Genomic DNA, 14112 nt, shown 5'->3' on the forward strand with positions numbered 1-14112 from the left:
ATCCACAGTCTTGAGTGTGACTACTGAGCTTCATAAATGCTTGAAAGTTGTGGGGCAATTGGTGTTTATCTTTCTCACTTAATTTTTGCAATTGTGTATCTTTCACTCAGAGAGTTGACAATTTTACAATTTTCCTGAAAATGTTGCCAAAATCTCATTAAGTTATATTGCACTTTTGAGAAAACAAATATTTTGTACTATATACAGCACAGTGAGAGACAGGATGTTGTTTATTACTGCTCCCTTATAAGGCATCTGCAGCATAAACTCCAAGATAAAGGAGAGCCTGAGGACTTCACATGAACTGCAGATCAGGCTTCATCTCTGTTTCTTTCTTTCCAGCATTCCCTCAGTTGCCTTCTTTGCCTGAGTAAGGTCTAGTTTTACAAGAAATAGCTTTTTCCTTTGTCTGTGCTGCAGAACATCGTTTCTTCTTTTGAAACATCCTATATTTCAGGATTGGTGATCTTCTCCCAAACATGAAACTATTTATGGAGAATATAGGCTGACGAGTGTCAAGACTGTTTCTTTCATTTGCTTCACTGCCTAAGTTCGTTGTTTGAAAACAAAACTTTCATGCAAATACAGGCTGCAGTCTTGCACAATTTTCTCAATTTGACTGATAATAAAAAATCAGTGACTTAAAGATGACTAAATCCTTACTTGTATACAGCTAACAAATTGGTTCTTCAAAAGATCTAAGAGATTTTTATCAGATCCTTAGATCTGTGCACAGTAAATAATTTACACTTTTTAGGTTTCTGCTGAACATATAAATAATATCCTACAAATGCAGCATCAGAGTACTCAACTACTCCAAAGTGAATATATGACAGTTGGGCTAAGGATTTCCTAAAGAGTCTGATTGATGTGAGAAGATATAAATTGTTCTTTCAGGTTCAGGTACTAAGAATCTTCAGATTTATCACATAATTTATGGAGTATTATGATTTTTTTTAAAAGCTGGGAGTTTTCATTCTACAAACATCTTTACAAAACAGTAAGAGTTTTCCTAAGATTATTTATATATGTAAATGAATATGTTTTTATATTTATATACTATATATACATGGATGTACATATCTATATATAGAAACAGATATATAAATACATAGAGATGAATACTTCTAAAAACTTCTTGTCAGTCAACAACTACTGAGAAGTTACATTTCTTTAAAATTAAGATAGGAAACCCAAAATCTCTTCTATGATCAAGTTTTCAGTGCCATAAACATATCTTCCTAAGACTAATTTTGCTACATGATTGAGGTTCTCCCTTCTCTGCCCTTCTATCCCTCTTCTTCTTCCCTTTCCCTTCTTCTTCTTCTTCTGCTTCCCCTTCCCCTTCTCCTTCTGCTTTCACTTCCCATTCCCTTCCTCTTTTAATATGGAAAATCCTCTCCAGTTCTGGAAATCAAAACTTCAGAGTTAAAGTACCTTCATAAAGCACCTACTTCCATTGTGTGTGTTCGCAGAATCATGGAATGGTCAAGGTTGGGAGGAAGTTCTGGAATTTGAAATTCAACACCCCTGCTCAAGTGTGACCACCTCGGGCAAGCTGCCAAAGGATGAAGGCTGCACATCCTCTTTGGGCACAGTGTTCTCATGCTCACTCAACATCACAATAAAAAAGTGTTTCCCAATATTTCAGATAATATTTCATCTTTCAGTTTGCACGCATTGTCTCTGGTCCTGTCACTGGTCACCACTGGAAAGAACAAGGCTCCTTCTTTGCAGGACTTCTTTGAACTCAGAGTGCTAAATATGGGGGTTTTTTGCTAAAAGAAGGCTAATCAGAGACAGTAAGGAATACCCACATTTCATGTGCATTCTGAAATTAATAATCCAACAAAAATTAGGAAAAAAAAGGAGCAAGCTTACATGATTCCTTTAAAAAATATTGATTAATTGCTTCAATAAAGGTAGGAGCTCCTGACTTTTACAATTTTGATTAAAGAAGCAGAAAACATCCAGATTGATAACACTGGGGGGAAAAAAAATCACTAACCTTTTCCTTGAATATGTCATTAAAATGAAAATGTAGTAAAACTTTCAAATGATCAGATAATAATTGAAATTTCCCTTTAACACATGTAGTGAAATAACCATGGCATGTATGAACAAAAGGAAATCTTGTAAATAGTATTATTTACTGACTGAATTATTGAGCCTTTGCTTTCAATGTCACAGTTTTTTAGCATTTTAGCAGACATCACTTCTTATTATCTTTCCATTCTAGAATTAATTCAATAAAAATCAGATTTCTTGGGCTGGAGAAATACTGTAAAGGTTGTTTACTTACTCAGGTTTTCAGTGGAGGTAGTGAGGTAGTATCTGCAGGAAAGACTTTTATATAGACATTTGTATCTCTCACATATGTTTAAAATGAAGAAGTGCACAACATAGGCTGCACACACACACACAAAAAAACTACTATAAAATAGCTTTCCTTTCAATAAGAAAACAAAATACAAAATAAAAGTCCAGTCATTCTTTTTATGAGACATTACACTGTACTTCTGAGACTTGCCACTAGCAATTCTAAATTCAAAACAATACACAAATTATACATATTTGTGTATTTAAATTCTAGAGGTATACAGAATTAAGCATACCTTATATTCTTTGGTACCCACAAGTAATAAAATCTGTAATTTGTTTCTGCACGACTGACAAATTTGTCATTTTGATGACAAAATAGTTTGAAAAAATAGTTATATCTTAAAAACCAAACAATGTTAGAGCAAGGAAAAAAGTTATTATTTTCTATGAAAACACATTTGATACAAAGAGAAATTTTATGCCATTTGTTTAAGAAAAAAAATGGAAACTCAGATTACATTTTGCTATGTCTCTTTACCAAGAGATGACATTGGAATAATCATCAAAGACGGCAATGTATTTCATTGCTCTGGAAAAGGAGTTTGGTGTATGATTAATCATGATTGAAAATCATGAAGGGAATGGAACAAATTACTGTATATGCATGGATTTATACTATATAAAGCAAAACTGGCTGCATCAGTAATACATTTCATGTTTCATATGGCAACCCATTATTTGAGTGAGATGAACAATTACAATTTCCATAGTGTCTGCATGCTTTAGTTGGCATCATTTTGTCAGGTGGTGGTGTTAAAAAAAATCTTTTGTTCTCTTCATTGCTCTTCACACAATTGCTTGGTGTTCAGAATTAAGTCCCACTTTAAAAAAAAAAATTATTTGCTTATATTTAATATTAAAAGTAAAACTTTCAATCTTACTTTTTGAACTGATAAAGAAGGCATAGGCTATGTGCATCCAGTTCTAGTGGTATATGTGAATGAAATTCAGTATAAGTATGAAGGATTGGAAGGGAAGGAGAAAGAGACATGGAAGAGGAAGTAAAACCAATCCTCATGTAGTAAAATGAGACAGGAAGAGATCTTTTGCTGTGATTGTGGCAGTGAAAATTAAAATAATTGCGGAGCAGAATTTTTTCCTGTCCTAATTTGAAAGAATTATAACTCCTTATTAATGTTAGGCTGACAAGAAGTTGTCTAAAGCATTTATTTTATAAAACACTAAGTATGAAGTGACCAGTTACAGGCATATACAAATGTCTTCTAACTTGCCCTCTACACGATAGTATTAGGCACAAGTACATGGTCTTGTACTTATCCCTCAGCCATCTGGAAGCCAAATTTAGCCTATGCAATTAAGGCTCAGAGTACAAGGTTATTTCTGAAGAGGTTTCCAATGTTTAAGTTATCATCCACTCCATCTTACTCTTGTTTGGTCTAATGGTGTCTTGCATCTCTGAGAGCATTTCATCTATATACATACATGTCACGTATCTGTAAGACATCCCACACAGTTTCAGCTTCAGCTTCTGGTCCTCCTCATCTAATAAAAAGAAAAGGGAGTGATAAATAATCAATCTATTCACATATTTTAACAAATAATAAAGTTTATGTGCAATTATATAACTAGTATGTAACTAGTATAGTTAGTAACATAGTATATAACTATGATATAGTTACCAGTCAACAGACTCCAACGATATATTCAAATTCTTATTCTATATTTTTTATGACTTTTCCTAGAAGTGCTATTTCAGTTTTGCTCAGTCACAGAGTTGATTTATTTCTAATAAGCAGATCACTATAGTGAGCTGGCTGATTTAATTGTTTTATTCATGGCTCATAGATTCCTCAATATATCTCAATATAATATATAGAAAAAGAGGCAACTCTCCAGTAAATATCAGAGATTGTATGTTTCAGACAAATTAGGAAATAAAAGCTTGAACTGCTTACATTACTGCTTGATTATGGAAGTCTCTCTTGATAACTTTAACATGATACTAATCTCCTTGAATGTCCTACATATTCTCCTGTAGAGCTACTGTGAGTTAACTTGTATTGAGTAGATAAAGAGATTCAGCATTCTAGAGCCTTTACTCACACAGGGATTACACTATGGTTTATTTTGAAATTAGTCCTTTTTTCTTCGGTTTTCTTGAACACATTGAATCATCTTTTGAGGTTTATTTTGCTTCAAAAATTTAGAGTGATCTGACTTAATAATGGATTATATCTTAAAGTTTACATAGTAAAAAAAATTAGAAACAACATTTTTTCTAAAATTGAAGTACAAATATGTTTCATTTGCAAGAAAGCTTAATTTCTCTTCTAAATATTATCTCAGGGCCTAATGTGCCTAATAAATAACACTCAGTCTTATTATTTTTTACGGGCAATATTACATAATAGTCTTAAATAGCTAAATTTTATTAACCAGAAAAAACTATGGTTAGATGACAGATTCAGGTATTACAGCACCATTAATTGTTATATTTTCGTAATTAAGTACTGAACTTTTTTTAAAAAAACGAAAATATATATTCCTCCTAGGCAGAACTAGACACAGCATATGGAATTTTCTCTTTAAACTTCAGGTTTTGTAATAAAAAACCCCTGCTTTTTATTTTCACAAGACCATTATAGCTTAGGTTAATTGTGCTTTTATCACTTTGCTTTTTACTTCAAGTTTGTTTAGTCAAATATATCTTAGTTCAGTTATTACTGAGGGTATTGAGTTTGTGTGTCAGGTTTTGGTAGAGGAGGGGCTATAAGGCTGGCTTCTGTGAGAAGATGCCAGATGTTTCCCTCATGTCTGGAAGAGCCAATTCCAGCTGACTCCAGGATGGGCTCATGGCTGGCCAAGGATGAACCAATCATCAATGATAGTAATACCTTAGTGATAACATATTTAAGAATGAAGAAAAAAAAAAGTTGTTGCATGGTTGTAATTGAGGCCAGAGAAGAGCAGAGTGAGAATATGTAAGAGAAGCAGCTCTGCAGACACCAAGGTCAGTGCAGAAGGAGGGGCAGGAGGTGCTGCAGGTACCAGAGCTGAGATACCCCTACAGCCCATGGTGCAGCCAGCCCATGGTGAGGCAGCTGTGTCCCTGCAACCTATGGAGGTCCCTGGGGATACAGAGATCCACCTGCAGCCCATGGAGAACACCCACGCTCCTCAGAGCCTGAGAGGAAACCCGTGGTGGAGTAGGCTCCTAACAGGGACCTGCAGACCCTTGAAGAGAGGAGCCCACGCTGGAGCAGTTTCTTTGGCAGGACTTGTAATTCTGTGGGGGGCCCACACTGGAGCAGCCTGCTCTTGAAGGACAACAAGCTGTGGAAAAGTGACCTACATTGCAACAGTTTGTGCAGAACTGTTGCCCATGGGTTGGACTCACGTTGGACAAGTTAATAGAGAACTGTCTCCCATGGGAGCCATCCCCACAGGTGAAGGACTCTTCTCCCTGGGCAGCAGAAAGAACAGCATGTGATGATCAGACCATAACTCTCATTCCCTGTCTCCCTGAGCCACTGGGAAAGGAGATAGACCTCAGGGGAGGGAAGGATGGAGGGAAGGTGTTTTTAAGTTTTATTTTACTTCTTATTATAGAGTTCTGATTTCATTAGTAATAAATTCAACTAATACTCCAAACATGAGTTTGTTTTGCTCACGACAGTGTTTGGTGAGTGATCTCTCTGTCCTTATCTTGAATCCATAAACCCTTTGTTATATTTTCTCTTCCCTGTTCACTTGTAGAAGGAAGAGACAGGGAGGCTTTGGTGGGTGCCTGACGTCCAGCCAGGGTCAACCCACCACATTAAGAAAAAATGAAGAGTAAAATTTCTCTAACTTCTGAAAAAAAAAGCAGATTCCTTTATTTCTTCAGATTACTTTGCAGAGAATCTAAAAGTTTGAATACCACAAAGAGCCAAGCAAGGCTTAAGAGAAAGTTTACTCTGAAGACTTTAATTCTTTTATTAATGTGTATTCTTTTAGTAATAGTGCGTCAGAATTTCTAACTTCTGCAAGTCATGCTTGTATACTCATATTATATATCAGACAGATGATAGAAGGTTTTTTGTTGTAATTACGAATTTTCAGACAACATTTTTAAAGGTGAATGGAATGTTTGTATAATTGAGCTGTACAACAAAACAGCTTATAACTGTCTTAGAAATTATCACAGAATAAATGTTCCAAAGTGAATAATAAAGTGAAATACTTAGAATTATGATAAATGAATTCTCATAATAGCATAATATTAATCAGACTCTTTGTCCTCATAGTTCTTTCCAATACAGACCAATTAAAGGCTAAGTCCTGATGCATTTTTAGCTGGACATTTAGGAGTTGGAGTAGAATTTTCTAGTGGAATTTGTACTTTCAGTTTTTGATGAATATTACTTTGTAATTCTTTCAGATTCTTGCAGTACATTTACCTGAAAGATTTGCTCATCCACTACCTACAATTCAGCTCTTCAACCAGTGATTCTAAAACAGACATTGTATGGAAATTTTTTTAGAACATTTCACCCTTTAAATATTACAGACTGCTCCAACTAAAGCTAATCAATGTACAGTGAAAAATTTGACACTACAGAAGAATAAAAATTCAATTTCATTTTGATGACATAATTAAAAGGATGCTTTTCTTAAGGATGGGCATTCTAAGTTTACAGTAAGAATCAGTCCTCTAAAAAACAAATTTTACTACTCAAACAAATATGACTATGGCAGGATATGAATAATAAGAGGATTAAAAAATTGGTATAGCCACAATATGATTTTTAATCACATTTTAGTAATAACAGCTTTCCAAAATTGAATTTCTTTGTCTGGTCCCCTCACATGAGAAGTTATTTTAATTTAACTTGGGGTTTTTTTTAATCCAGGTTTAGTCTAGTTTTTTTTTTTATTTTTCACAGGATAGTACTGTGATTCCTCAACTATTTGCTCCTAGTTAGATCAGGAGTTTCAAGTACTCTGGCTTTTAAGTACCTGTTTCTTAAAGGGTGGGCTGTATTGTGATGAGGATGTTTCACAAGATTATTCATTGTGAAAATCGAATGCATTAAAAATGCTAAAGATAGACTAGTTATCCTATCTTTATCCTTTACTTCTCACTAGTTTTCTAGCTGTTCTAACAATTCCTTTGCAGTGACTTAAGCTTGCAGAACACAGCTAATCTGTGTGGTGTCTGAAGGTTTTGCCAAAAATTGCCATGTTGAGAAAAAGCACAATGAAACAGAATTAATCTTGTCATTGTAAGTCTAGATTTTACAGTTTTTATATTTCTGCACTGGGCTCATGTGGCAAGGTTTTGATAGTGAATATAGGGTTAGCTACTGTGAGAAAGTACCAAGACTGCCAGAGAAGGGAAGAGAAAAGAGATGAGAAGAGAAAAGAGAAATGAGAAGAGAGAAAAGAGAAGAGAAGAGAAGAGAAGAGAAGAGAAGAGAAGAGAAGAGAAGAGAAGAGAAGAGAAGAGAAGAGAAGAGAAGAGAAGAGAAGAGAAGAGAAGAAGAGAAGTTTTTCAGGTGGAAGGGACCTACAACGATCATCTAGTCTAACTGCCTGAGCACTTAATGGCTTACCAGAAGTTAAAGCATGTGGTCCGAATGCCTCTTAAACACCTACAGGCTTCAGTCATTGATCATCTCTTTAGGAAGCCTGTACCATTGTTTGACCACCGTCTCCGTTAAGAAATTCATGGTAATGTCCAGCTTCAATCTCCCCTGGTGCACCTTTGAACAGTTCTCACATGTTCTGTAACTGAACCCCAGAGAGATGAGATCAACACCTCTCTTTCCGCTTCCCCTCCTCAGGAAGCTGTAGAGAGCAATGAGGTCTTCCCTCAGGCTTGTTCTTTCCAAAGCAGACAAGTCCAAAGTCCTCAGTTACTCCTCATGGGACATTTTTTACCCTTTTACCATTTTTGCTACACTACCCTGGCCTAATTCAAGGAACTTAATATTCTTCCTAAGTCTTGGGGCACAGAATTACATAAAGCAGTCAAGGTGAGGCCACAGCAATGAGATCAGAGAGGGAAAACCACCACTTTTCACAGGCTAAAGATGCTGCTTTTAATACACCCCAGGATGTGGTTTCACCTCTTGGATTCCAGGACACATGGCTGACTCACATTGATCCTGCTGCCAACAGCATCCCTGGATCCCTTTCTACAGGGCTGCTCTCCAGCCACTCCTCTCCCAATTTATACTTGTGGGCAGATGTAGCAGCTCGTTTTGTGGGGGGGACACCCCGGGGAGTCCCCGGAGGGCTCCCTAAGCTAAGAGGTGGCTGGCAGCAGCAGGCAGGCAAGGAGACTCCACACAGTTTTGAGGGTGCTGATTAGATGAGGGTTTATTGGGGGTTCCATCCCCAGGAACAGCATGGTTACTGAGGGGGAAGGGGAAAGGGGGGGAGGGAGGGGGAGAGGGAGAGCCTAGGGGAGAGAATGGCCAAGAGAGGAGGAGAAGGGCTAAGAGAGGAGGAGAAGGGCTAAGAGAGAGCCTGATCTCCCTCTCACAGTTTAAGAGGGAGATTGAAAGTGGGCGCAGAATAAGACTTGGGCCAATGGGATTACAGATACATGACAGTTCAGGGCAGGACCACAGGCTTAGAATATACCATACATTTTGGAGGGGTGAGACAAAATTTAACTAAAATACAACACTACAGGCAGCTAGAGCCATCTTGAGCTAGACTCGGTGCAGGAAAGAGCTGAACCTGTCAATCATGATGATGGTTCTTCTTTGATTACATATCTAGGAAAGGGTAAATGTGAGAGGGGAGTGCGAAAAAAAGACATCTTATGCAGAAGCAAAAATTGCAGGGCAATGTCACAGCAGATGTACACACTGCAGCCCATGAAAGTCTCCACAACCCCTAAGGAATGGAAGACAGGAATAGTTACGTGCTGACCGTAGCCCCCCATTTCCCTGGGCTGCTTTGACATGGTATCAGTATCAGGACCAGGAAGTTGAGCCTGGACAGAGGCTGGGGGAAGGTGTTTTGTCTTCAATCAAGTCTGAAACTTTGAGGTCAAGAGTGACTCTGCTCCTGATACAGATACACAATTTAAGAGAAAACCAAACATAGTAATAATAATATTCCCATTTTCTCCACCTATTTATCCTATTTTTAAGAAAAAAAAAGTGGAAATATAAAGTACAAGAGAAAATTACATGTTCTTTCTTCATGCATCAATTTTTTCTTTACCTAAATTGATTCCTTTTCAAATGGTATATTTCCCCTATTACTCTGGGTTTGGGATTTTTTTTGTTTTGTTTTGTTTTTGGTTTTTTTTTGGTGTGGTGAGGATTTCAGAGGACAAGATAAATATACAATGTACATATCAGATTTGTTTACTTTTGACCCAATTATGCATTTGATAACTTCAAAAATAGAAATTTTGTTTATCTGGAAATAGGACAGAGAGGAAAAATATCTCCAGGTTAGGAGGAGTCTAACTCCTGTCCAGATTGCAATATTTAATGTTTGAATTTAGTTTCATTGCTTATACAAAATATCATTTAGCTAGGAAACTAAGAACACTAGCTCTTTGTGTATCTAGTGAAATCAAACACAGCAAATTGATGAGATGAGAACATCATAAAAAATTTTAGTGAGAAAAAGCTACCCTAGAGAATTAAGAAGATGAAATTGAAGGCAATGTTTTGGCAAAATCTTTATGTAGCCCCAGCTGAACAAATATGCTCCTATGAAATATTTAAGAACTATCCTTGTGTGAAGAAAAGAATTAGTGGCTGTAAATCTGATCTGTGCTTCTTAGGCCCTCATGAAGCACTTCACTGACAATATTCATAGAAAAATAGCATGTCCAAAGAACTTTATTTTCCCCACCTTTTTTTCTATCAGTGGTGTCCTAATCTCTAAGCACTATTACCTGCAGATATAAATCAGAGGGTACTGTTGAATCGAAAAGTTGTTCTGTATTATTTGGCCACTAAGTCAAAGCAGGTTTTAAATTTCTTTGCACAAAGTTTTAGCAGATATCTATTCTAGCTTTCACTGACAAGAAGCAGGACATTTTATTTTCTACAATATGAATTCATGTCTGTATCTAAGTGTATGAAAAAAACCCACTGAGATTGTCCCATCTGAGCTCTTTTACAATCTTTCATGAATAAAATTTGTCCAGAACACATATTAAAAGATGACCATAAACACCTACTAATTAAAATAGAACTTTGGAGTCATTATTTTAAAAATTGTATTAGAGAGTTTCAATGTTTTTCTTAGCCTTTACTAAAAATTTTGAGATTGTATTAATTAAAACAGACTATTTGAATTGCTGATAAAATGGAATCAATGATTTGAGCTGTGTCATCAGAATTATTAAATGAAGACTAGTGAATGACACAAGGTTTGAGAAGACATTAGTACATGAATTAAAAGATAGGACAAAAATAAAATCTATGATGTTAAAGAGGAGAGAGAGTTAATTAAGTTTGCATCCAGCTATTTTATTTTTTTCTTGCTTATTTCTAATATCTGTCTCAATCATAGGAATACATTGCTATATTTCTTTAAAAGAATTTCAAGAGGAAATTTTCCAGCAAGGATGGTATTTGACTAAAAATCTAATAAAACTTTTTCTTATCAAAATTCTTTCTTTGCACCAGATGGAAATACTAACTAGTAGCCTGCATTTTTAAAATTTATAATATGGTACCAGATGTGTGACTGTAATATTGTAATGCAAATTCTTTATAATTGGGATAAATTAAATAGTTTTTTCTGGAACTTGTTCTAAAAATCTATTCAAATAAGGGTTGATTTGTTTGCTTTGATTTATTTATTTAGTTAATCTGTTTTAATAGGAGCACAAGTATAGTCTGTTTACTCCTCTTTTATACCTTTTGTCAAGTATATAATTCAGATACACTTTGCAATATTTTTGTTGATAAGGTATCAAATAACCTATCTGGGTATTTAAAGTCTGTTAATGTACTTACACATTAAGCCATTGTATACAACTTCAATTAATATGAAACAAGTAAATAAATCCCAGAGTCCTTAATAACATAAAGGAATAATAGAAGCTTACAAAAATTCAAATCCACCATATTCTTGAGATCGTTACCACTCTTATTGTCTTCAACCATTTACTTTTCTGGTCTATAGAAATAGAAGAGAATAGAATGGTTTGGATTAGAAGGGGCATTAAGGATCAGCTAACTCCAATCCCTCTGCTGCAGTCAGGAGTCCCATGAGACCATGTTGCTAAAAGCTCCATCCAGCCTGGCCTTGAACACTTCCAGGGATTGGGCACCCACAACTTCTCTGGGTAACTTGCTCATGTGCCCCACTACCCTCACAGGAAAGAATTTCATCATAATATCTAATGTAAACCTATGCTCTGGAACTTTGGAAATGGAACTTTGATACCATTCACCCTTGGTCCCCTTGCAAAATCTCTTTCCATTTTTCTGGTAGCCACTCTTCGGGTGCTGAAAGGTTGTAATAAAATCAGCCTAAAACCTTCTCTTCTCCAGGCAGAACAGTACCAATTCTCTCAGCTTTTATTTCTAGAAGTCCTTCAGCCCTTAAATCACTCCTCTGTATTTGCTCTGATAGGTTTCCTATGATGTGAATATTTAAAATAAAATTTACAAATTATTCCTGGCTTGGGAGTGGAGTGGGCAAAAAAGGTACTTCAACAAACTGGAAGAATAGACTGAAAGGATTCTAATGAAATTAAAAAGCTCTGGCCTGAGGAAGGAAAATGTTAGTAAGTCCAATCAGAATACTTCAAACAATTTATCAGCACACAAAATAATCAGACATTTCAAAACTCACTCTGGATTCACTTATCTCTTTTATCTTTAAAGCATTCATGTCTAAAATGCCAAAACCATTACATTTTTATTTTGGTTTTATATTAGCCAATTTTCTTTTCTATAATCCACCATTTCATAAACTATCAAGCAATTTTGCTCAGGGACAGGTCAATCTTAAGAAATTTAACCATACTCTGTGAGTATTACCAAAAAGTAGAGTTGAATGTTGAGAGGTACACATCATTCTAAGCACAAAAATTTTGTGTTTGCATTGCATACTCATTTCTTAGTGGATTTGTTTTCTGTTATTTTGTATTATTTCTGCTGAAGCAAAAGGAAGTTCATTTTCTATGTCAATATGAAACAGAACATAGCATCTCTGATAAACCTATCTTGAATAATCAAACTAAAGATATTGTCTAATCCATGTAACATTTAAGCAGCAAAGCATAAAAGTAAATGACTGTCAATAAAGAATTAAAATCACTAAGAAATTCTTTGTTTGGCTAGGGCTTACACCACTGTTTCTAAATAGAAATAATTTTGATGCAAAAGAGAACTTGGGGCAGAATTCTCTGTAGTCTCTTAAAAGAGAAAATCAGGAAGGTGATTCATCTGGTTTGAAGATAAGCTGCTGGAAAGGTGCAATGACTCACCTATAGAGGTGTCAACACTTCTTCATTGATTTCAGGGAAGAATAGAATGATTTATGCTAGATGATTTAAGATATGTGAAATGAACCTCATCCTTATTCCCACTGTCAACAGTTAGTCTAAGGAGACGAAGGTTGAGGGAAGACAAAGGAAAAAACTAGAGGAGAAAATAGTAACTATGATCCTTCTCTGTATTCCTGATTCCATTTGTCATCAGGCAGTCCATGTTTTGCAGACTAGTGGGGTGGTATATAACATATTCTTCTTTTTCCCATAGAGGAATTCAGAAATCAATACAGAAATGTTCCTGTTATTTTTAGACAAGAGAATTGTGCAGGCATAACAGAAATCAACCTGAGGCCTAATTAATTACATCATAACTTGAATCAGAAACACTGTGTGTGGTTTTTTGCTAGTGTGATTGTTTTTTTCTTGCTTTGGTTTTATTTTTGTTTTTGTTTTTATTTTTGTTTTATTTTTGTTTTTGTTTTCTTTTGATATTTTATATCATTGGAGAAAAACTTGTAACCTATTTAAGCATCAGTGAAAGTCAGAAAAGAAAATCCAGTAATGTGTATCTCAAGAGTTTTATGTTGATTATTGTCATTACTGCAAATGAAAGGCATATCATCAGCCTTTGATTGAATGAACCTTCTATTTTCTTTTCTGCTTCAGTGGTGAAAAATATGTGCATGGACTTCTCTGTGTGTTTGCACTCTGTTCAGATATTTTAGCCAATGCTTTACTGCAATTAAGATTGCTTCCAGCCTAATAACTTAAAAGTAGCTCAAGAATGTAAGCAAAGAGCCTAAAAAGATCAATATCTTAGAAAAAACCCACATTTTTATTTTTGTTTTCTGCTTATGGTTTAGTATTGCTAATAAAGACTTTCAAGATTCTATGCTTCCAAGCAAGACAGATGAACTTGTCTCAGTATATGAATATAGTAAAGATGATATCTGAGTCAGATGTCAGTAGTTCGAAAGTAATTAAGCTTGAATCAATAAACAACAAGAGCAGTAACATTCAAATCATAGGTTTGTTTTCCTAAATTAAACCAAAAGTTTGCTTGCTTTCTAATATTGAGCTTCCAACCTTACAGTGGTATTTTATTCTAAATATATTCCTAGATATATTTCTGGAATTCCTATTAAAATGCAATATACAATGAAAATTCATAAAAGACATCAGTAAAGTCAGTAGTGAATTTAAAAAAAAACAAAACTAAAAACCAACAAAACCAAAAACCAACAAACAGCTTTTTATTGCACCTTTTTATTTTCAGACAATCATGTCTGAGAGTTCATTCT

Source organism: Passer montanus, unplaced genomic scaffold, assembly GCF_014805655.1.
Source record: "Passer montanus isolate IOZ18808 unplaced genomic scaffold, ASM1480565v1 scaffold92, whole genome shotgun sequence".
NCBI classification, from domain to species: domain Eukaryota; kingdom Metazoa; phylum Chordata; class Aves; order Passeriformes; family Passeridae; genus Passer; species Passer montanus.